General features: G+C 49.6%; 1 protein-coding gene across 6 annotated transcripts in view; it reads left to right on the plus strand.

The window, feature by feature from the left end:
- The first annotated feature begins 5,625 nt into the window (after positions 1-5,625).
- LINGO1 (leucine rich repeat and Ig domain containing 1) overlaps positions 5,626-21,136 on the plus strand; it is a 495,185-nt gene continuing 479,674 nt past the window's right edge. For all 6 annotated transcript variants that reach the window (XM_050966998.1, XM_050966999.1, XM_050967000.1 and 3 more), the window contains exon 1: positions 5,626-5,729. The gene's annotated coding sequence lies outside the window, so the exon portion shown is untranslated. The remainder of the gene's footprint in view (positions 5,730-21,136) is intronic.

The following is a 21,136-nucleotide window of genomic DNA, read 5'->3' on the forward strand; positions in this document are numbered from 1 at the left end:
TTGTACAGGTGGGGAACTGAGGCACAGAGAAGCTAAGTGACTTCCCCAAGCTCACACAGGAAGCTTGTGGCAGAGCAGAGATGTGAACCTGGATTTTAAGGCCTAGCTACTGGGTCATCCGTCCTCTCTGCACTGCATGCACTGCTCCCTGTGTCATTTTTGGACTGCCAGTCAGTGCCAGGCAATGGGCTATGAGCCTCAGGGCCATGCCCACACACTCCTTGGCAATAGCATTAGCATTAATTATTATTTGTATTACTGCAGGCCTCAGAGAGGGTGCCATTGTGCTGGGAGCTGGACAGACACACAACAAATCAATGGTCCCTGCAAAGTAGGGGTGGGTAGTTTCATTATCAGGAACAGGCCTCCCTCCTTGATTTTGCAGGAGGGAAGGATCCCAGGTGCCTTTCCTCTTCCCGGCACAGCAGTGCAGAGGCAGGGGGAGTCAGAATTCATACAGAGCAGTGTTGTTCCACCCTGCTGTCTGAGTGACTCTCCAGGGACACCACTTCATGAGCCATCCCCTGTATGGAGGGGAGGAAGGCAAATGTGCTGCCAGAAAGCTATCTCAAATATTCTCATTAGCTGAGAGAGAACAGGAGGTTGAAACAAACTTGCCAAGTGGTTCCAAAAATGAAGGGCAAACGGGGAGGTAACAGCTCCTTGGGCATGCTGCAACGCTGGCATTGAATCACAAGAGAAGTGTGGCAGGCCCCCTCTGCCCGGCTTCAGTGTCATGCAAGTGGAATACACCATTAAAAGGTGCAGTGCAGTGGAGCAAGGTGGTAACTGAACAGCTCCTGAACATGCTGGGGGGAGAGAGAGCACAGGGCTCTGTGGGAACAGGGGGTGGCAGGGTACTGCTGAAGAAGCCCTTAATCAGCTCCTACCACTCCAGCCCCAATCAGGGAGAATGGATTGGGGCTGGGTGAACCACCCTATGTTTGCCTGATAACTGCTGATAACACCTGCCAGCCTCATTAGGAGGGGCTATAAGCCTGGAAGGAAGGAAGAGGAAGTAAGGATTACTCTAGTTGCAGGTGGTCAGGCTCTGTGGGCATAGGAGCTACCTACTCTGTTGCTGGCCAGGCCTGTGGTAGGCCAAGCAGTTGTAAAGCCTGTATATAGTTGGAAACTGGTGGTGGGAAATTGATAAGGAATTAAGAACACTGGTGTTGCACCAGACTGAAGTGTCTCTGATTCACAGAGGAGAGGGGCCAAAGCCAGAGGTGCACAGTGAGTCCCCTGTGCTCAGGAAGGAACAGAGAGAATGCTAAGTTCTCCTAAATGGAACACAGGCAAGCGGAACTAAGTTTCCCTATTTGAGAGTCAGTGCAACATCAGGGTATAGGTCTAATGCTGAGGAGTCTAAGATGAGACACCCAGATTTTGAGGGTAGGCATTTTGCCTTAAGGCACAGCCAGTTTGTATCTGACAGTTAAATGGCTTTGATTCAGTTATTACATAACAAGAACACTGCAGCGATGAGATTCTGTCCTGAGCTGCCACCTGCCACAGATTTGTCCTGCTCCTGAAGCCTCCCCCAATATTCTTACCCAGCCATGGCAGCTGCGCCACTCAGCAGGTGGCCAGCATTGTCTGCATTGAGACACCCCAAATCAATATTCCATTGGTCCATAAACCCCACAGTCCTTCTGCTTAAGCTTCAGAGCATGGGCAGTATAAAATTGCCCCACAATGTACCCAGGGAACTGTGCAATGCTATACATGTGTGAGGGGCCTGCTTTTCTCCCTGACTTCTTTGGCCATCAGCAGAAGCCTAAAAGCATAAGGTATGAGAATGTGTCTTCTGAAACATTCAGACATTTTATGCTTCTCTGCTAGTGCAAAAAGGGTCTCAAGACAGCTGATTCCCCATAGGAGGATCTCTAGGGCCCTGTGGTGTGGCATAGAGCTGGCATGGAAGTTCCCGTGCTGCTACCACCTCCCCTTGCAGTGATGTAGTGAGTCCTGAGGACGCGTCTGGCTAAGAAGCTCCATAATAACCCACTGTAGCTGTTGGGCTCTCGCTACTCCAGAGCTGTGCGTAAAGCCCCTCAGCCATTGCAGAACTATCCCTTGTTCCCTGCTGTTGCCTTGGCATACCTCATTATTGATCATAAACATGTATTCAATCATCCTGAATCCCCTATATTTTATAGCATCATCCCAAAAGTGCTGGCAAAGAACCCATCAGGGCTTTAATAAGCTGCCAGTGCAGGTGCGATTGATCCAGAAGTAATTTCTCGGCCACCAATCATCTTGAAACAGTAAATCAGATTCAGGAGAAGGTTGCTTTCTGCATGCTGCTAGAGTGGACTTGGGGAAGGCTTGTTGGTATAATCAATTGAGTTGGAAGTAAAAGATATTACATGAGTTGTTTTAGGGTTATTTTACCAGGTGAGTAATCCCAGGGCACAGAACCTCAAATGATGATTGAATGTGAATAATTAGGGGCCTGATCCAAACCAATTAAAGTCAATGGAAAGACTCCCATTGATTTCAATGTGCTTTGGATGAGGCCCTATATTTGGGATGAAAGGAGGGAAAGGTCAGAAAAGCAGTGCCATCCAGTGGATGGGAGAATAGATGGGGACGCAGGGGGCTCTGCCAGTAACGTGTGACACTGGGCAAATCACAGCATCTGTTTCCTCTCCCACCTTTGGCTGTCTTGGCTACATAGACTATAAATTCTTTCTCATACTAAAATATAGGTACAATGCATAGCACAATGAGACTCCAGTTTCAATTGAAATCTCCAGGTGCTATTGTAATGCAAATAATAATAATTAATAATATGAGGCCACTATTATATTGTCATTGTCTTTCTCAGTTCTATACAATAGAAAAAGTGGAGAAATCTTATAAACCGAGAGAAATACATTATTTCATTTTGGAAAAGCACAGAGAAATAACGTAGATGTGTGAACAGATCTCAAGTTCTGTCTAAACAATCAAGCATCTGACTCGTTCTAGAGTAAGCATGTGTATGGTTTTGGGATGAACAAGTGTTTTATGATATTTTTATGCATTTTTGGGGGAGGGGAGATTGCCTGCTTACCCTAGCACTTTCCCTTAAAAAGAAGCCAGTGTCAAAATGACGACCTGGGTTTGCCACCGATCTCATTTTCCTCCTCCTTTCCACAGGGCAAGACTAGCCTATGGGATTATAATAGATCTTGGGAACAGAACCGTGCACAATTTGGTCATCTTGTGACATTGCAGCCATGATATTGGGTTGTCATGTACTTTGTGTGAGTGTGTTTGTTATGTCCCTATATCTGTTTGTAAGAGAGCCATTATGGTGCCCTCCAGCGGTCGGGCCTGTAGAAAGGATAAGGGACCCCTTACTAGTGACAGTGAAGGGAGATTGTCTAGCTGAAGCGAGAAGCCTGGGCTTTTGGAACGGAGAGGCTAGATAGAGTACCAGTCCCAGCAACTTACCTAGTGATTGTGTCTGTTGGCCGCAGTGCATGGGCCTATTACAGCATTCCACCAATGATGTTGCACCAGTGTGCTTATGACATGACATGAGTTTGTCATGTAGTGGGACAAACAGAAGCAGCCTCCTAGTGGCAGTGAAGCCGGATGAGCTGGGGCTGGCACAGTTCCTTTCAAAGCCTGTCTGAGAAACATCAGTCGGAGGGGGACACCAATGAGTGGCGCAAGAAACTTACTCCCCCGGCCTGCCTGGTGCTGGGCAGTTTAGGACTGAGCTCAGGGCTTGAGGGTAGCAAGCCATTAGGCTGGCACCACTATTTCTGGTGCTGTGTTGTATCATGTTCCCCATCTCTCTCTCCCTGGGGTGTGGACAGACTGTTAGTGTTCAGAGATGCAACTGCATCCCCGCAACACTGGCCTAGAAGTCACATGTACAAAACCATTCTTTAAAAGCTGAGTAATCTTGGGGGTGGGGGGGACTGGTGTAATGCTCCCCTCCCTACACAGCTACCATCACCATTATTGCAGAGGTGACACCTTGTTCCTGGACATGCTGCGAGGAGATCCTGTGCTGGGGGGAAATGTTGCCTGGCCAATGAGACATAAGGCTGTCAGAAGTATGCCTCAGGATCTTTCAGGGAAAGGTGCTACATAAAGATGAGGATGGTTATTCATCTGCATTACCATAAAGAGTGTTTCTATGCTGGTAAAACTTCCTTGCCCTGCTCTTTTTGTGTGTCTTGCTCCTTCATGGGTTTGGTCTATTCCAAAGCCCAGTCAGACATAAGGAACTCCAAAATGCTAGGGATGAAATCCTGGCTCAACTGAAGTCAAGGGAGTTTTGCCATTGGATTCAATGAGGCCAGGGGTTCATCCTAGATTCCTGAAAGGGCTTGGGTCTGGGAGGAGGGAAGTCTTTTAAAACCACTTTGTGGTTGATCTAGTTCATGGTAGTGAGGGACAGGTTGCAGTGGGTAAAGCCAAGCATGACATGGGCAGGCAGAGTGTGTGCACCCCCTTCCCACCATCTTACCCACACACCCTCTTCTCTGTTCCGTCTTTCATTCAACCTCTGATTGCCACTGTCCCTCAGTCCTTATTTGTGGAAAAGCCTCCTCCATCTCTCCCCATGCTTCCTGCTGGCTGTCCAGTGCCCCTCATTTCTGATGTGCCCCTCCTGTGCGACCAGGGCTCCCAGCCTCCTCAAAGAACAGACTGCTGCTGTGCATCCAGCAGTGCGTGTTGGTTCTGTGCTGGGCGCCCATCGTCCATAAGGACTTGGCTGAGACCATTCAATCTCGTGGCACTGATGACTCGATTCCAATTGGAGGCCAGGCCTCCAGAGCTGAAGGGACACGTGTATTGACTGTGGCTACCCCTGGGCTCCTCTAGTAAGCGAGGAAATGCGGAAGCCCCCCGAGTTCAGCCAGCCCCGGTAAGTGTGACTCGCCCAGCAGCACTCCCCGCAGGGGCGGAGGGCGCCAGAGCGCAGCTGGGGAGAACAACCGCGCCCGCTGTGGCAAGGAGCAGCGGGGAGGGCGCGGCAGAGCCACCTGCCGCCCCCCGCCAGAGGACGGTGCTGAGTGGAAGTGGGTGGGCGCGATCTCTGTGCAGCCGGGCTGGCCAAGGCGCCTTGGCACCGCCTCTCAGCTGCAGGATTTGTCCCCGAACCTCGGAGAGCGCCCCGCGGCCAACGGCTCCGTTCCCGCCTCTCCCCCCGGGGGCTGGGGCGCAGCTCGCCAAGGCAGCAGCCTCTGATGTCATGCGGGGAGTGTGAGGCGGCTGCGGGCGGCGCGTGGAGCGGGCGGCGGGAGCCAGAGCGAGCCCAGGCGAAGGACGCGTGAGGAGCGCTGCGGAGATCGGCTGCGGCTGGACGTGCCCCGGCACCCGAGCCAGCGGGCGGGCGGGCACCTGGCGCTCGGGGAGGGGATGAGCTCGCCCAGGCGGCCGCGGGAGCGCTCCACCCGCAGCGCCGGGAAGGAGCAGTAGGGCGCGTCTCCCCGCCCTGCCCGGGGAGCGCAGAGCCAGACCGCGGCGCTGCGAGCTCGCCCCAGCCCCGGGGTCGCTCGGATCCGGGCGCGTCTGTCCCGCTGCTGCCCAGCAGGCACTGCCAGGGGCAGGGCTGCCGCGAGCTGCCCCTTCCAGCCGGGGCTCCGTGATCCCCCAGCCAGGCTCTTCGGCGGAGACCGAGTCAGGAGCTACCGACACGCGGGGCGCACCTGCTCCTGGGGGCTGGTCCCCGGGGCCAGCGCGAGCGGGGATCCTGGCAGGACAGCCGGGCACCGCGGGTGAGTCTCTGGGCAGCAGGGAGCTAGCAGGCCCGGGATGGGGCTACCTGGTGTGATTGCTTGGCTGGTGCGGGTCTGACTCCCAGCCAGGGAGGGATGTGTGAGTGTGTGTTTGTGTGCCACGCGCGGGAGAGAGCTGGGAGATTTGGAGAGACAGAGGTTGTAAGCTCCTTGTAGTCCTCAGCAGCGGGAGTGTGTCTCGGTTTGCTCGCTGTTGTGGTGGGTTTGTGGAAGGAGGGTGTGTGTGTGTGTGTAAACACACAGCCGAGGAGCAGAATTGGCTGCTTAGTTTCTGGTTCCCGTGACAGCACAACCAAAGGCAGCAGGCAAAACAACTATTGCTAGGTCCATGGAGAGAGGTGGCTCTCCTTAAAGCCACATTGGTTTCCTTTCTTTCCTAGTCCTGCTAGCTTCCTTCTTAACCGTCTCCTGGCTGGATACAGCTGGGATTCTGGTAATGCTGCAGAGCATCAAAGGCCTGGCTTGACTTATTTTAACTTTCACCTGCATGGACAGCAGTTACGTAGGATAGATAGGTAAAGGTCTGCAGGTGGGGAGTGGGACAGAGTTGCTGCATGGGCATGTCCCATCAGACTAGCTGAGACCCCAAGCAAATCCACAGCTTCAGGCTTGTGGCATGGGCTGAGGAATATTATTGTTCTGTGACAGCTTGGCATTTGCAGCATCCTGATCCAACAGCACTGCATGGCCATGGGACAGCCTGTTGCAAGAGGCCCAGACTACAATGGTGTGGGATGCTTGCATCCAACCTTGCAAGCACTTCAGTGGATCCTGGCATTTGAGGTTTGATGCACTGGTTAACCTCAGTCCCTGCTCACAAAAGCTCAGTAAAGCTGTTTGGAGAGATCTCCTGCAGCTGAGAAACAGGCCAACTTTCCTCCTCTCCCCCACAGCCGGCCCCCGCCCCCCTGCAAAAGCCACTCTTTCCCCTGCCCCACAAACCCAGTTTTGGTGTGGGTCCAGTTTCAAGGTGACCTGGGGCAGCTGACGGTGGTGGGTTGCCATTTGGAATGGTATCACTGCAGGAACAGGCGAAACAGGGTGGTTTGGCTACAGTTTGGCTTTGAATCTCAATGGCTTTGAATTCTCAAAGGAACACATGGACTGAAAGCAAAGGCACCATGGTTACGATGGTAGCCCCTACTGAGATCAGTGACCTGCCTTGTGCCAGGCACTACACTCACAGAGGAAGAGAGAGGCCCTGCCCCAGGGAGCTCACAGTGTGGGAATACTATCCTTCCTATTTTATAGCTAGGAATCTGAGGGGACTGAGTGATTTACTCAGGGTTATAGAGAGTGTCTGTGGTGGAGATAGGAGCTAAATCCAGAACTCCTGGCACCTTAAGCAGGAGGCGATCTTTCCTCCTATGGAAACCCATCCAAAAGAAGTCATCCATACTCTCTCTTTTTTTTTGTTTTTGTTTTTTTACCAGCACAGCATCTCCTGTCTTTGCCCCATGGGACCAAATTGCAAAGGAGGCTTCCCAATTACGCTGTTGAGAAACTGTGTTCTTTCCTCCTTTTGCTCAAGAGTCACGGAGTCTATATGCGAGTAGGGTACCAATGCAATGACACAGTTGCTCATCCTCTCTTATCAGCTGTGCTATGGGGGATACATTACCCTCAGGTGTTTGCTCAGGATAAATTCACCAGGACAAAGATCTTGATAGGTGCAAAATGACAGATAATTTTCATGCACAGAGTTGAAAACAGTTAACTGTCTCCATAGGTGATGTGCTTGAAGGATTCAAACTAGATTACAGAAAATCCATGAATCAGACAGATCCAAAATTCACCGGTAGACTTGTGTTGGACAAAAGGGCTGGGGGGAGTTGTCTATTTTGCATAGGTCATTTGCTTTGTTATGGAGGAAAGTAGGCACTGAAGATGGATTATTCCATCCCCGCTGTCCTCATCACTGCTACCGAGTTGCATGTTAAAGGCTAAAGGCTTCATATGGTGTAATTCCTAGGCTGAGGGCTTTGGAATTTGATGGATCACCTTTCAACGGGGATCTATGTGCAGGAACTCTGTTCTGGGTAGGGATGTAGGAGCAGAACCTTACACCCATGCCCTCTTTCTAGATGGCTTGGCATTTCCAAGTGCATAGCTTCCTAGACACTCCCTTTTGCTGGATCATCTAGGTTGCTGAGGAATGGAACTGGATCCTGAGAGAGTTTTGGCCATGCTGTCGTTAGAGAAGCTGCATTTTGCAGGACACACTGGTCAGATAGTTATGTGCAGTAACAGGGTGTTCTGGAGACATCTTCCAGAGACTCTTTGGTGAGTGGGCCATACTATGTGTTCAGTAGCTCTCTTTCCCTGCATTTTTCATGTAATTTGCTCTCTAGGTAGAAGCTGCATAAATTTAGGCTCACACCCAGACTACTGAGAGATCCTCTCCATTCCAGTAGCTGCAGATGAGGAACTCTGGGCTCATAAAGGGCCCTCCAGCTCAGCTGAGAACGTAGGATTGGAACACACACATCTGTCTCCTCTCCTCCGTGTCCCAGCTGCAGCATATTCATTGAATTCTAGGGTCTGATGCTGATCAGATATTGGAAGCATCCTCTGGTGAGCTACTCTCCAACTGTGGGATCCCAAGGTGGTTATCCAGTTACAGCAAAATTAGGTCTCTCTGCAGCCTGTGCCCATCTTGAGTTTGTCTGGTGGCAACTTAATGAAAAGGAGAAAACTTTGTTTATTGCTCATCCAGATGTGCCATATGTTGCTCTGTATTTTCATTCACAGGCCTTCCCTGGCAGCGAAGGGAATAGATGATTTAAAGAGACAGTATCTGATTCTATTCCGGCTGGCTTTTAGGAGCTGAGTGCAAACAAGCTGGGTTTGGTGTCACAATAGACAGAAACTGGAGGGGGAGTGGAGGGTTAGTTATGATCTCTGCTTTAGGATCTGGGAGATGGAAGGGTCTGAAAGAGGGCCCCAAAGGTAACAGGCTAGCACTTTTCTACTGCGATAAGTTTCTTTCCTGGCTGGTACCTGCCCAACAGGCCCTTGTGTGGGTCCCTCCCAGGGGAAACCTGAATGGTATATTTATTTAAAACTACATACATGAGGCTCCTATATAAGTGGGCCCGATGAGTTTGCACCAAAGAGGCAGGGTTCTGACTGGGCTAGTAGATCAGAGCATGGAGATCCTGCACAAAGGCTCCCCTGCAAGCTGTGGGAGAGGCTTCCTAGGTGGTGATGTGTACAGCGGTGCATAGGGCATGGATGGCTGTACTGGCAGCATGGCTAGTGGAAGTGCACAGTGCATAGATCCACGAAGACTACACCTCACCTTGGGGGGAAGCAGTGAGCTGCGTCCATTTATCCCTCCATGTCCTGCTGTGTGGCCCAACTACAGGAGTTAAACAGCCTTGAAACACAAGTTGTGAGTGAGGATTGTTTCCTTCATCGGCGTGCTCTCCTGGCATGTTTCTCTCAGAGCACAGGCCCAGGGTCAGAGGAAAGGCCAGGCTCATCTCACAGACCCTCAGAACTTGATGAGGTTCTCCCATCACCAAGTCACACTAAAACAGCACTGTTACTTCTTGGAATGTATGAACACTTGTCTCTCCATGGAACTGTGGTGGAGAATTTCTAAAGGTTTGTGGCCTGTTCCAGTGCCTGTTGATGACAATGGAAAGACTCCCTGGACTCCAACGGGTATTGGGCCAAGATCTTTCCTTGGAGAAGCCTCCAGAAAGTTTGGATTATCATCTAAAACTTGGATAAACTTTTCTGAGGCTCCCCCTACCAAAAGCTTCTCACTGGCCCCATTCCTCACTCTTTGCTTTTGGCCCCGGATACTCTCTTACATAAGAACATAAAAACAGCCATATTGGGTCAGACCAAAGGTCCATCTAGCCCAGTACCCTGTCTTCTGACAGTGGCTAATGCCAGGTGCTTCAGAGGGAATGAACAGAACAGGTAATCATCAAGTGATCCATTCTCTGTCACCCATTCCCAGCTTCTGGCAAACAAAGGCTAGGGCAGGGTTTCTCAAACAGGGGTTGCCGCTTGTATAGGGAAAGCCCCAGGTGGGCCGAGCCGGTGTGTTTACTTGCCCTGTCTGCAGGTCCGGCCGATCGCGGCTCCCACTGGCCGCTTCCAGCAGCTCCCAGGGGCCCAGAGCAACAATCCGCGGCCAGTGGGAGCTGCGATCGGCCAGACCTGCACACAGGACAGGTAAACACCCTGGCCCGGCCTGCCAGGGTCTTTCCCTACACAAGCGGTGACACCTGTTTGAGAAACCCTGGGCTAGGGAAACCATACCTGTCCATCTTGTCTAATAGCCATTGATGGACCTATCCTCCATGAACTTATCTAGTTCTTTTTTGAACCCTGTTATAGTCTTGGCCTTCACAATAAAGAGTGCCACAGACTGACTGTGCATTGTGTGAAGAAATACTTCCTTTTGTTTGTTTTAAATCTGCTGCCTATTAATTTCATTGGGTGACACCTAGTTCTTGTGTTATGAGAAGGAGTAAATAACACTTTCTTATTTACTTACTCCACAACAGTCATGATTTTATAGACCTCCATCATATCCCCCTTAGTTGTCTCTTTTCCAAGCTGAAAAGCCCCCAGTCTTATTAACCTCTCCTCATACGGAAGCCGTTCCATACCCCTAACCATTTTTGTTGCCCTTCTCTTAACCTTTTCCAATTCCAATATATATATTTTTGAGATGGGGCAGCCACATCTACATGCAATATTCAAGATGTGGGTTTATCATGGATTTACATAGAGGCAATATGATATTTTCTGTCTTTTTATCTATTCCTTTCCTAATGATTCCCTAAATTCGTGAGTGGTAACAGCTAATTTAGACCCCATAATTTTGCAATTCAGAACAAGTTTTCTATAGAGATGGAGTAAAACTGAAATTGAATTGATATGACATTCTCTTAATTTGACCTAATAAAATATACAATAGAGCAGTCTGTTTTAATAGGACAATCCCATGAACATGGTATCTGTGCACATCCCAAAATTATAACATACATGTAAAGGTCTATTTCTCTTTCCAGGCTCTGTGGACTGGCCTTTGTCTACTTTGCAGTGCTTTATTTCTAACATAGTGTTGCTATGGGCAGGCTGGGGCAAGGCGGGTTTTGCAGAATGTTCTCAAGGCACTGAGGTGAATGGTCATCCTGACCTGTTCCAGGTTCACAGGTCAGTCGTGGAGGAAGCTGTGCTTCCCACACAAGTGACCTTTGCACTTGAGGCTGAGAGTTCCGTGGTTCCAGTGAGAGGCAACTGCCTTGGGAAGACCTGACCCCCTAGTCTGTGGGACCCCTCAAGTCGTCTGGGCTATAAATCAGAGGTGAAAGTAAGCCGGTACGGAGTACCGGTAAGAAAAGGTGGAGTAGTGTACCAGCAAATAAGTGGAGCACTGAGTAGTGGCTTACTTTCACTTCTTTTTGGCTGCATAACCAAAAAGTTCAAACTCAAAGCTAATAAAAAAAGCTTGGAAAGGGAAAACTCACTGTCACATTTGTTTGCTGTTTCTCTCCCTCTCCTCCTCCAGCCGCGCGGCCTGACGCAGCTAGGCTCCGCATCCCCCCGACCCTCCCGTTCAGCAGGGGCTACAGCAGCTCCCCTCTAGCTCGGAGCAGGGAGCAGGGGGACTGGCTGAGGGAGAAGCCTCTCCAGGTAGCCTGCTGCCTGCATGAGAACAGTTTAAACTTAGCTGTTCACCCTGCGGTCTGAACCACGGGATTAGGGGCTTCTTGGGGGGTGGGGGGAACAGAATGGGATCCATACCCGTAAGAGCTGTATTTTCCTTTCACCCTGGGGCTATTCCCATCCCATTAACACTTAGCAATCCATTGCTGTTGATGGAAAGAGGCTGATTTGTGTGGCCTCAATATCTGGCCCACGATGCTTGAGAGAAGGCATAGCAGAGTTTTCTTCTGCTCCCCAGGGAAATGCCTTCAGGAGAAGTATGCGAGTGGACTACCTGATGTGCTTTGGTTGTTAAAAGGGGCAGCTGGGAGTGAGGATTAGGGTAGACTGGTGAGTAACAATCTTCAGGACCAAATGGGGCTGTTTGGAACAGCATGCTGAGGAAGAAGGGTGAAATTCCCATGCATAGGAGCCTGGAGCAGACCATCTTTCCCCTCCATCTTCCTAAATTTCCCCTACCCTAAATATTAACTACTGGCAATTTGTTGCTGGTTTTACTCAAGGCAACTGCTCCACTATGACATATGTTGGACAGTTTTGTACCCATAGCCAAGAGAAATTGCCTCATTGGGTCAAAGAATCAAGCTCTTAGACCAAAGCCTAGTGACTTGGGAGGCCAGCTTTGACGGGTACCCTGAGTGCAGATGCTGCAAGAAGAGGAGTGAGATTTGAGAAGGAGAAAGGGAAAGAGACTGATCTCTCAAAGGGTGTCCAATGAGGGTATTTGGGAATAAAAGAGCAACAACCCAGCAAGAGCTGCCAGCCATCCTAACACCTCCAGGATTGTCCCAGGTCAGCTGGGATGATTTCACATCCTTTCAGGAGGTCAGAGGGTCCCAGAATAACTTGTTGTGATATGTGATGTTGTGTCACAACACACTGGCACTGCCTTTCCTGCCCTGGGAATGTTACACCCTTGTCAATCACCCCATGAGTTTCCCACAGTTCTTTCATGGTCCCTGCCAGGAAATTAGATCCTGAATCTGTAAGGATGTCGGAGGGCCAACCTACCCTGGCAAAAATGTCAGTTAGGGCTTGGCACACAGCTTTAGCCCTGGTGTTGCCTAGAGCTACTGCTTCCGGCCATCGGGTAGCAAAGTCCACGAAAGTCAGTACGTACTGCTTCCCTCTGGGTGTCCCTCTTGGAAAAGGACCCAGAATATCCACAGCTACTCGCTGAAATGGGACCTCAATTATGGAGGGTGTTGGAGAGGGGCCTTGACCTGGTCTTGGGGCTTTCCCACTCTTTGGCATACCTCACAAGACCGGACATACTTGGCAACGTCTTTGCCCATCCCCTCCCAGTGGAAGGACTTCCCCAGTCTGCTTTGGTTCTGTTCACCCCAGCATGTCCACTGGGATGATCATGGGCTAAGCATAAGAGCTTTCCCCGGTACATTGTTGGAACCACCAACTGTTTTTGCGGCTGTCATTCTTCCCGGTGTCCACCAGAAAGAATTTCCTTGTATAAAAGTCCTTGGTCTATCACAAACCAGGATCGGTGAGCAGAGCTGAGAGGCGGTGGGGTGCTCCGTGCCACCGCCCAAGCTTTTTGAAGGCTGTCATCCGCTTCCTGCTCAGTCTGGAACTGTTCCCTTGTGGCTGGGGACACCAGTTCTTCCTCAGACTGTGAACTTGGGCTTGGTCCCTCTGGAAGCGATGTAGGTGATGGGGTTGTTTCTGTTGCTGGTGAACCGCTCTCCGGTGGTGCACCTGAGGGTATTTCAGGCTCTGGCTGAGCCTCTTCAGGTATGGTTGTCTGTTGCTTCTGCCAGTTCTGGCTCGCTGGCGCCTTCTGGCGGTGAGGTTGAAGATGTGGTTGCGATTGCTGGCGCTGGTGCTGGTTTTGGGGGCTGTTCCAGTTCCGGGCCTGGGACTGGAGGTGCTGTGGCTGTTTCCGTTGTTGGCAGGGAATCCGGGTCCACTACCTCTGTCTGGGTCTCTGGTAGCACAGACGGGTTTCCTGTGGATGGCTCAGGAACAGGAATAGGTCTGGAAGCTTGCCTGGTTTGGCTACGTGTAACCATTCCCACTCTCTTGGCCCGCTTCACTTGGTTGGCCAAATCTTCCCCCAGTAGCATGGGGATGGAATAATTGTCATAGACTGCAAAAGTCCACCTTCCTGACCAGCCTTTGTACTGGACAGGCAGTTCAGCTATAGGCAAGTCTACAGCTTGTGACATGAAGGGGTAAATTGTCACTTGGTCCTTGGGTTGATGAATTTGGGGTCGACGAAGGATTGGTGGATAGCTGACACTTGTGCCCTCATGTCTCTCCACGCAGTAACCTTCTTTCCGCCCATTCTCAAATTTTCCCTTCGCTCCAAGGGTATTTGAGAGGCATCTGGGCCTGGGGATCTTTGGTGTGATGGTGGTGTAATGAACTGCACTCAGTTGGGGTTCTTTGGGCAGTTGGTCTTGATATGTCCCAGTTCATTACACTTGAAGCATCTTCCAGCTGACTAGTCACTGGGTCGAGGTGAGTTACTGGAGACTGGTGAGGTGGAAGAATAGGGTGTCTGTGGCTTTCCTTGGGTTGTAGGAGGGGTCTTGGGTTGCCCTCGGTTGTAGGGTTTATTGTTGGTGTGCCTCTTGGGGTATTCATTCCCCTTGACAGTAGCTTTCTGCCACTTCCATTCATTTGGCTCCAATCTCCCCCACCTCGGTGAGATTTTTGGGTTTTCCATCTTGTATGTACCGTGTTATGTCCTCAGGAACACCATCCAAGAACTGCTCCATTTTTATGAGGAGGTGGAGTTCGTCCAAGGATTTAACATTAGTTCCTGATATCCAGGCCTCATAATTTTTCCCAACGTAGTAGGCGTGTCTGGGAAATGACACATCTGGTTTCCACTTTTGGGTTCTGAAACGCCGACGGGCATGATCTGGGGTTATCCCCATTCTGAATCTGGCCTTGGTTTGAAACAGTTTATAATCGTTCATTCTGTCCTTTGGCATTTCAGCCGCCACCTCTGCTAAGGGTCCACTGAGCTGTGACCTCAGCTCTACCATGTACTGGTCTTCAGGGATGCTGTACCCAAGACAGGTCCTTTCAAAATTTTCTAAGAAGGTCTCAGTGTCATCACTTGCCTTGTAGGTGGGAAATTTCTTGTGATGTGGAACAATCATTGGCGCAGGGTTGTTAGGATTGGCTGGAGCATCCTGCCTGGCCCGCGCCAAGTCCATTTCATGCTTTCTCTCTTTTTCCCTCTCTTCACTCTGTTTTTGTTGTTTTTCCAGTTCTCGTTGGTGGGCTGCATCTTTGGCTTCTTGTTCTCTTTTATGGACTGCCAGTTTGATGTTTTCTTCCCTTTCTTTCAGCTCCACCTCTTTTTCCCATTTGTCCTGTGGTCTGCTTCTTTGATTTGTCTCTCTGCCTCCATTTTTGCCTTGGAAGTCATGGTTCCTGTTTTCTTGTGTTGGGGTGCCCTCTGGTGTTTATTGTTTGAACTGCTGGCTCTCTGTTGTTTCCTGGGGTTTGCCTAGCAACAGGGCCTTTTTTTTTCTTCCTCTAGCTAATCTTTTAAATGTAAAGTAAACCAGAAAAACCACTTTATTTGCATGTGTGTTGTGCTGGGTACTTGACTCTCAATCGGAGTGCTATAGTTTAACAAAAGCCCCATTGTCAACCTTAATAGTTCCTTGCTTAATATGCAAGCCAAACTGCAACGAGAGAACAGCAAAAAAATTTCTCTCTGGCTCCTTTTAAAACCAAACCCTTTCTCTCTGCTTAAAAGCCCTAGCAGAGAAAAAGAAAATAATATTCCTACTGGCTTCTAGATTCTTATCTGTCCACACCGCTGCCACTCATGTCAGAACTTTCCTACTCAGATCTGAACCTTAAGAGTTCAGAACATGAGAAGCTAGCATGAAACCTCCAAACTTAATTACCAGCTTGGATCTGATATCGCTGCCACCAGCCAGAAAATTTCAGTGTCTGGCTCACTCTGGTCTCCCCAAAACCTTCCCTGGGGGACCCCAAGACTCAGATGCCCTGAGTCTCACCACAAAGGGAAATAACCCACTTCCCTTCCCCCTCTTTACCTCCTCCCAGATTTCCCCGCCCTGGGTACTCTAGGATATTCCCGGCTTCAAGTCCTTGAAACACAAGTACCGAGAGATCAAATCTCTCTCTCCCCTCACCCAGAGAGTATGCAAAGTCAGGCTTAGTAAATCTAACACAAAGAGATTTTCCCTCTCCCTTTGTTCCTTAGTCTTAACCAGTGAAAAAACTCAAACAGGTCTTAAAAAGAAAGCTTTATATAAAAATAAAGAAAAAAACATAAAAATGGTCTCTGTATCAAGGTGACAATATACAGGGTCAATTGCTTAAAAGAAAAAATGAATAAACAGCCTTATCCAAAAAGAATACAATTTAAAACATTCCAGCAACTACACACATGTAAATACAAAAAAAAAAAATATATAAACCTATTGTCTTACTATCCTTGTACTTACAACTTGGAAACAGAAGATTAGAAAGCCTGGAGATAGAGAGATCACTCTCAGAGCCGAGAGGGCCACTGAACCAAGACAAAGAACACTCACCCAAAAATTTCCCTCCCTTGACATTTGAAAAATCTTGTTTTCTGATTGGTCCTCTGGTCAGGTGTTTGGTTCCCTTTGTTAAGCCTTTACAGGTAAAAGAACATTAACCCTTAGCTATCTGTTTATGACAACCCTGAGTTGTCAGCATCGGATTGTGAGGTTGGAATGTAAATGTCATGCTGTTGTGACTTGCACTAGACAAAAAAAGACGGAGGCCGCACTAATGTTTTGAAATTGCTGGGTTTTGAAATTGTTTGTGATGTGAATTTATTTTGATTTGATTTATATTCCAGATAAAAAAGCATCTGCCAGTGAGCTTTGGATTGGGCCATAAGGGCTTTTGACAAAAATTACAACTTCAGGCCTTAAAATATCTGCAAATCCAATAGCTTATCCTCATCCCTTGTGGGCAAAGTTAATCAACCACGGGCTTAATAAATCACAAAATAAGCTATTTGCACCACTGAATAAGAACTGAGGGCCAGATCCTCAGCTTGTGCAAATCAGTCTGGCTCCGTTGATGTCAGCATTGCTACGCTGATTTATGATGCGGGCACTGGACAGTGTCTGCAGTTCAGAATTGCTGGGAAGTGTCAGCGTTTGTGACTCTGGGGGTTCTGAGGGGAAGCCGACGTCAGAGACTGTAAACCAGTCCCAGCCTGCTTTGACATTGGCATGACAATCAGAAATGCCACCTGCATTCTCTATGCATTAAAGGCTTGCTTAAATATTAGTAAAGGCATTCCTCTGGCTGTTAAAGCAGTATTGACATTGGACCCTCAGGTGGCCAGAAGGAAAGAAACGTGACGTCCAAGTGCTCAGAAATGCTAGTCAGAGCTGTGCTGAGCTTGCCCTTTGATTCCCTATTCTAAGGCACATTTAAATCGTGTGAACTTCAAAGCCTTCCTTATTTTTAATAACATTGCAATACGTGGCTCAGGAAGCAAAAAGGGTCTCAGTGAGGTGCTGCTCCAGATTGGACCTACGGAGTGGAATGATTAAACATGCACCTTTTATCAGACCAGAATGTGATTGGCTGTGAGAGAGATTAAAGGGTTACGCTGAATGAATTCATTAGTGTGGCTGTGGCACAGTGGCAGAGTGAAGTGGGGAACTGAATGGATTAGTTGATCCAGGGCACCACATTTGTCATAGAGCCCCCAGTCTTATACCTTACCCCTACCTCAGGAACACATGACTGGGCTTCATCGTTTCTGGTAGAACTGCAGCATGGTCAGCCTTGATCCAGGACTGCCTGGCCCTTGACAGAGACCAGCACTGCAACAGTCAACAAAGTATTGGTCTTGCTGCCATCCTCTTGCCTTATACACCCACCCCCATCATTTTCCACCTGTGCTGGCCTTATGCAGCTCTAGAGGAAGAGTGAGAATCATAACTCTGTTTTTCTCTCTCTGTCTCCCAATCCCCCCTCCCCAGAAAAGAGCTACTGACCCTTTGGTGCTATCAGGGCTAAGGGGACAAAGGAGGGAGCTGAGTTTCCATTTAGCTGAAGAACGACAAGGCAAAGTGTTACTCACAAGAGAGGGACCTGAGGCCCCCTGATCCACGAACCACAGAGCATTGGGGGTGTTCTGAACCCAATCCCTGATCCAGGCCTGACTTCACAAGATGGTCTCGGACGGTTGGAATCCAGGTCCCAGTTCTGAGGCCTGAGTCCTTCCCCAGTAATAACAAGAAATGAGTTGTTTGCAGTACAGGGAGAATGAGAGGGGAAAGGTGACAGTGGGGTGGGGCCATGTTCTGAGGGCGAAGGAGATCATGGGGCTCAGAGAGGCAAAGGGAGGCTGGAATGGAGAAGCATCAGGGCTGATGAAGGAAAGGCAAGAGAGGAAGGACTAGGGTTTGTTATGCCAGATCACTCTCCTGCTCCATCATGTCTGATAGCCTGCTGCTGAGCAGTGGCCAGTGCTAGCTGGTGCTTTGGGGGAATGCAGGAGATTTACTGGACAGCAGGAACGGGAGGAAGCAGACCAAGCTGGCATATTAGCATCAGTAGCAAAGGACACCTTCGGGAAGTCACTGCTAGCCTCCTCAGCTGCGGCTGACATATGCAGACCATATGTTTGTGAGAGGGGGTGGAGTGGCGGAGATGCCTCCAATCTGTAAGCCTATTCTTGGAGACGGGCAGACATATGCTGTTCACATCCCCACTTCTGCCAAGCTGGAACCAGGCTGAGCTGGAACAGACAGCAAAGGGGGCCTTAATAATGTCAGCCTGGGTCAGGTCATGGAAGGGAGAGCCCCCTGCAGGTGGTCTGAATAAATCTTCCCTGTTTCCAAGCAGGCATTGCTAATGGATAGAACGCTGGGTCCTGATGCCAGGAGGATCCTGGATCCCGAATCTGGATCCCGATGCCAAGAGGACACTGGTGTCACTCAATTGTGGGGCAAGGCCTGATCCTCAAAGGCATTCAGGCGCCTAACTCCCATGGGAGTTAGGCACCTGAACGCCTTTGAGGACCTGGGCCTAACTCCAGTAACCGCAATGGCATCTGTAACTGAGGACTCTGCTCCTTTAAGGGCCAAAGGACCTGGGGCCAGGCAGCCCTGTTTGATTATCAGACTCAGTTGGGAAGGGGTCAGGTAGTCCCTATTCCAGATGGAAGCTCATCTGGAAGAAAGCTGCGGGAAACAAGTGAAGCAGAGGAAGAGATGCAAAGGGAAAGGCCCCATATCCTACTTTGGCTAGAGGAATAGTGAGTTTGTGGTTGAATAATACACTGAGCCCTGAGAAAAATCATCCAGGCTCAGGGAATGGTGTCAGCCCCTGCTGGGCTGGGGGGCCAGGCCTGCAGTCCTACAGAGTCATTCCTGAGGTATGCTTGTGTGGGATCAGAATCAGGCCCAATTGGTCTAAGGTCAGCCCTGCTCTGACTGGGTCACAGGAAGCTGCTAGTCACATGCAGGGTTGTATTTGAATCTAAGCAGAGTAAAATGCTCATTTAAAGTAGGTAGGGGCCAACACTACAACACTTGGATCTAGGTCTCAAACCCCCTAAAGTCTGCAGGGTATCTTTAGATCTAGCACTTTGGTTTGGGCCCCATTAAGGGTCCAGGCACTACTTGTGAAATTTCAGACTGGATTTGGGTTTGAATTTTGAACTGCCACCAGATTCATGGATCTGTGGTTTCATGCCTAACAACCAGGGCTGGCGCTTCCATTAGGCGACCCTAGGCAGTTGCCTAGGGCGCCGGGATTCGGGGGGCGGCATTTTGTGCGCTCCCCACGGGGTGCACGGGAGCTTCCGGTTCCAGTTCCGTTGCACCGCCAAAGAAGGATCTTCTGCCGACGTGCCGCAGAAAACAGCGGCAGGCAATTGAGCAGCTCAATGACTGCCACTATTGCCTGCGGCATTTTGGCAGAGGGTCCTTCTTCGGCGGCGCGGTGGGAGTGGAATCAGAAGCTCCCGCACGCCCCGTGGGGAATGCACAAAATGCTGCCCCCCGAATTCTGCCTAGGGCGCCAGAAACTCTGGCACCGCTCCTGCTAACAATGGCCATACTGGGTGAGACCAATGGTCCATCTAGCCCAGTATCCTGTCTTCCGACTGTGGCCAATTCCAGGTGCTTCAGAGGGAATGAATGGAACAGGTGATCATCAAGTGATCCATCCCATTGCCCATTCTCAGCTTCTAGCAAACAGAGGCTTGGGACGCTTCAGAGCATGGTTTTGCATCCCTACCCATCCTGGCTAATAGCCATTGATGGTCCTATCCTCCCTGACCTTATCTAGTTGTTTTTTTTAACCCTGTTATAGTTTTGGCCTTCACAACAGCCTCTGTCAAAGTGTTCCACCAGTTGACGGTGAGTTGTGTGAAGAAATGCTTCCTTTTGTTTGGATCTAGGTGTGGTTCATCCTTCTTTTAGTTTCAAGAGGTTATCCCTTAGCAGTTAATGGAAATGGGATTGTCTGAGTGACTGCCTGAACTGTGGTCCTGTAATTAATGAGCTCAGTACAATGTATGGGAGGTAGTTGTGGTGAGGAGAAAGAGAACTTGCCAGCTGAGATGTAAAGCCCTCAGATGACCATTTCTCATTAAAACATCATCCCATGGTGCTTATCACAAGCACAAGGGTGTTGGTCCCAGTCTCCTGGCGAAATTCCAACTTGAGTAATTGCATTCTGCCTCCAGAAAACTCCTCCTGTTGTTTCCTTTGCATTCCTTTGCGTTGTCTCCCTATGGTTTAATAGTGATGTACACACTGGAAGTCTGCTCCTAGTAAAGTCAATGACAATGCTCCCATTGATTTCAACTGGGAACAGATCATACATTTAAACAGCTACTGTGCCCCACTGTGAAGGGGGACACTGTCTTTCAGAGGCACCTGCGATTCAGGCCTTGGAGGGATGAGCCTTTATAAAGTGCTTGGGGAGCCTTTGTGGTGAGAGGCTGTATGAGTTCCCGTCCTCCAGCAATGAAATAACTATAAATAATATATTTGTGCAGGGTGAGGTAGGGTAAGGATTCCTCCTCTTACTGATAAAAAAAAAAATGATGTATTTGTCGATTTCATGGCTGGGGCACCATGCTGAGTGCCTCTGTTGCCATCCCCTTGGCTTTATGAGCAGCCCTGACTTGGAGAGCCCTTGCCACGCTGGGAGAAACTTCTAAATGGATATAATATTTTACAACCCTCCCATTAAATTGTCCTGTTTCCTTCTCCATCATTGCCAATTACCAACGCGCTTGCTTGTGTCTGTGCAAACAAATGCTGGCTCCTTTGGAATGAGCTGCTGCCTCTGGTATGGCTCCTTCAGGGATGTGTTTATGGTGTCCCCTTTCTGTAGTGCAGAAGTGATTCCGAAGTCGCCAGCATTGTGTTATGCCTGCGGGTGGGTTGGAGCTAAACTCCTGCAGGCAGTTGCTTTGGGTTTGAGGCTCAGGCCCATCACTACAGGAATGCCTTGCGCTGTGTCATGTAATTTGTGTTACCATACTGCAGGGCGGTTCCCATTGTGCTAGGCACTGTATATGCACATCATAATAGACATTCCTGCCCACTAAGCACTTGCCAGCTAAATACACAAGACAGACAAAGGGCAATGGGAGGGGAAACAGAGGCACAGAGTGAAAGCGACTTATCCAAGTTCCCTTAGGAAGTCAGTGGCAGGCATAGGAATGA

Source organism: Gopherus flavomarginatus, chromosome 9, assembly GCF_025201925.1.
Source record: "Gopherus flavomarginatus isolate rGopFla2 chromosome 9, rGopFla2.mat.asm, whole genome shotgun sequence".
NCBI classification, from domain to species: domain Eukaryota; kingdom Metazoa; phylum Chordata; order Testudines; family Testudinidae; genus Gopherus; species Gopherus flavomarginatus.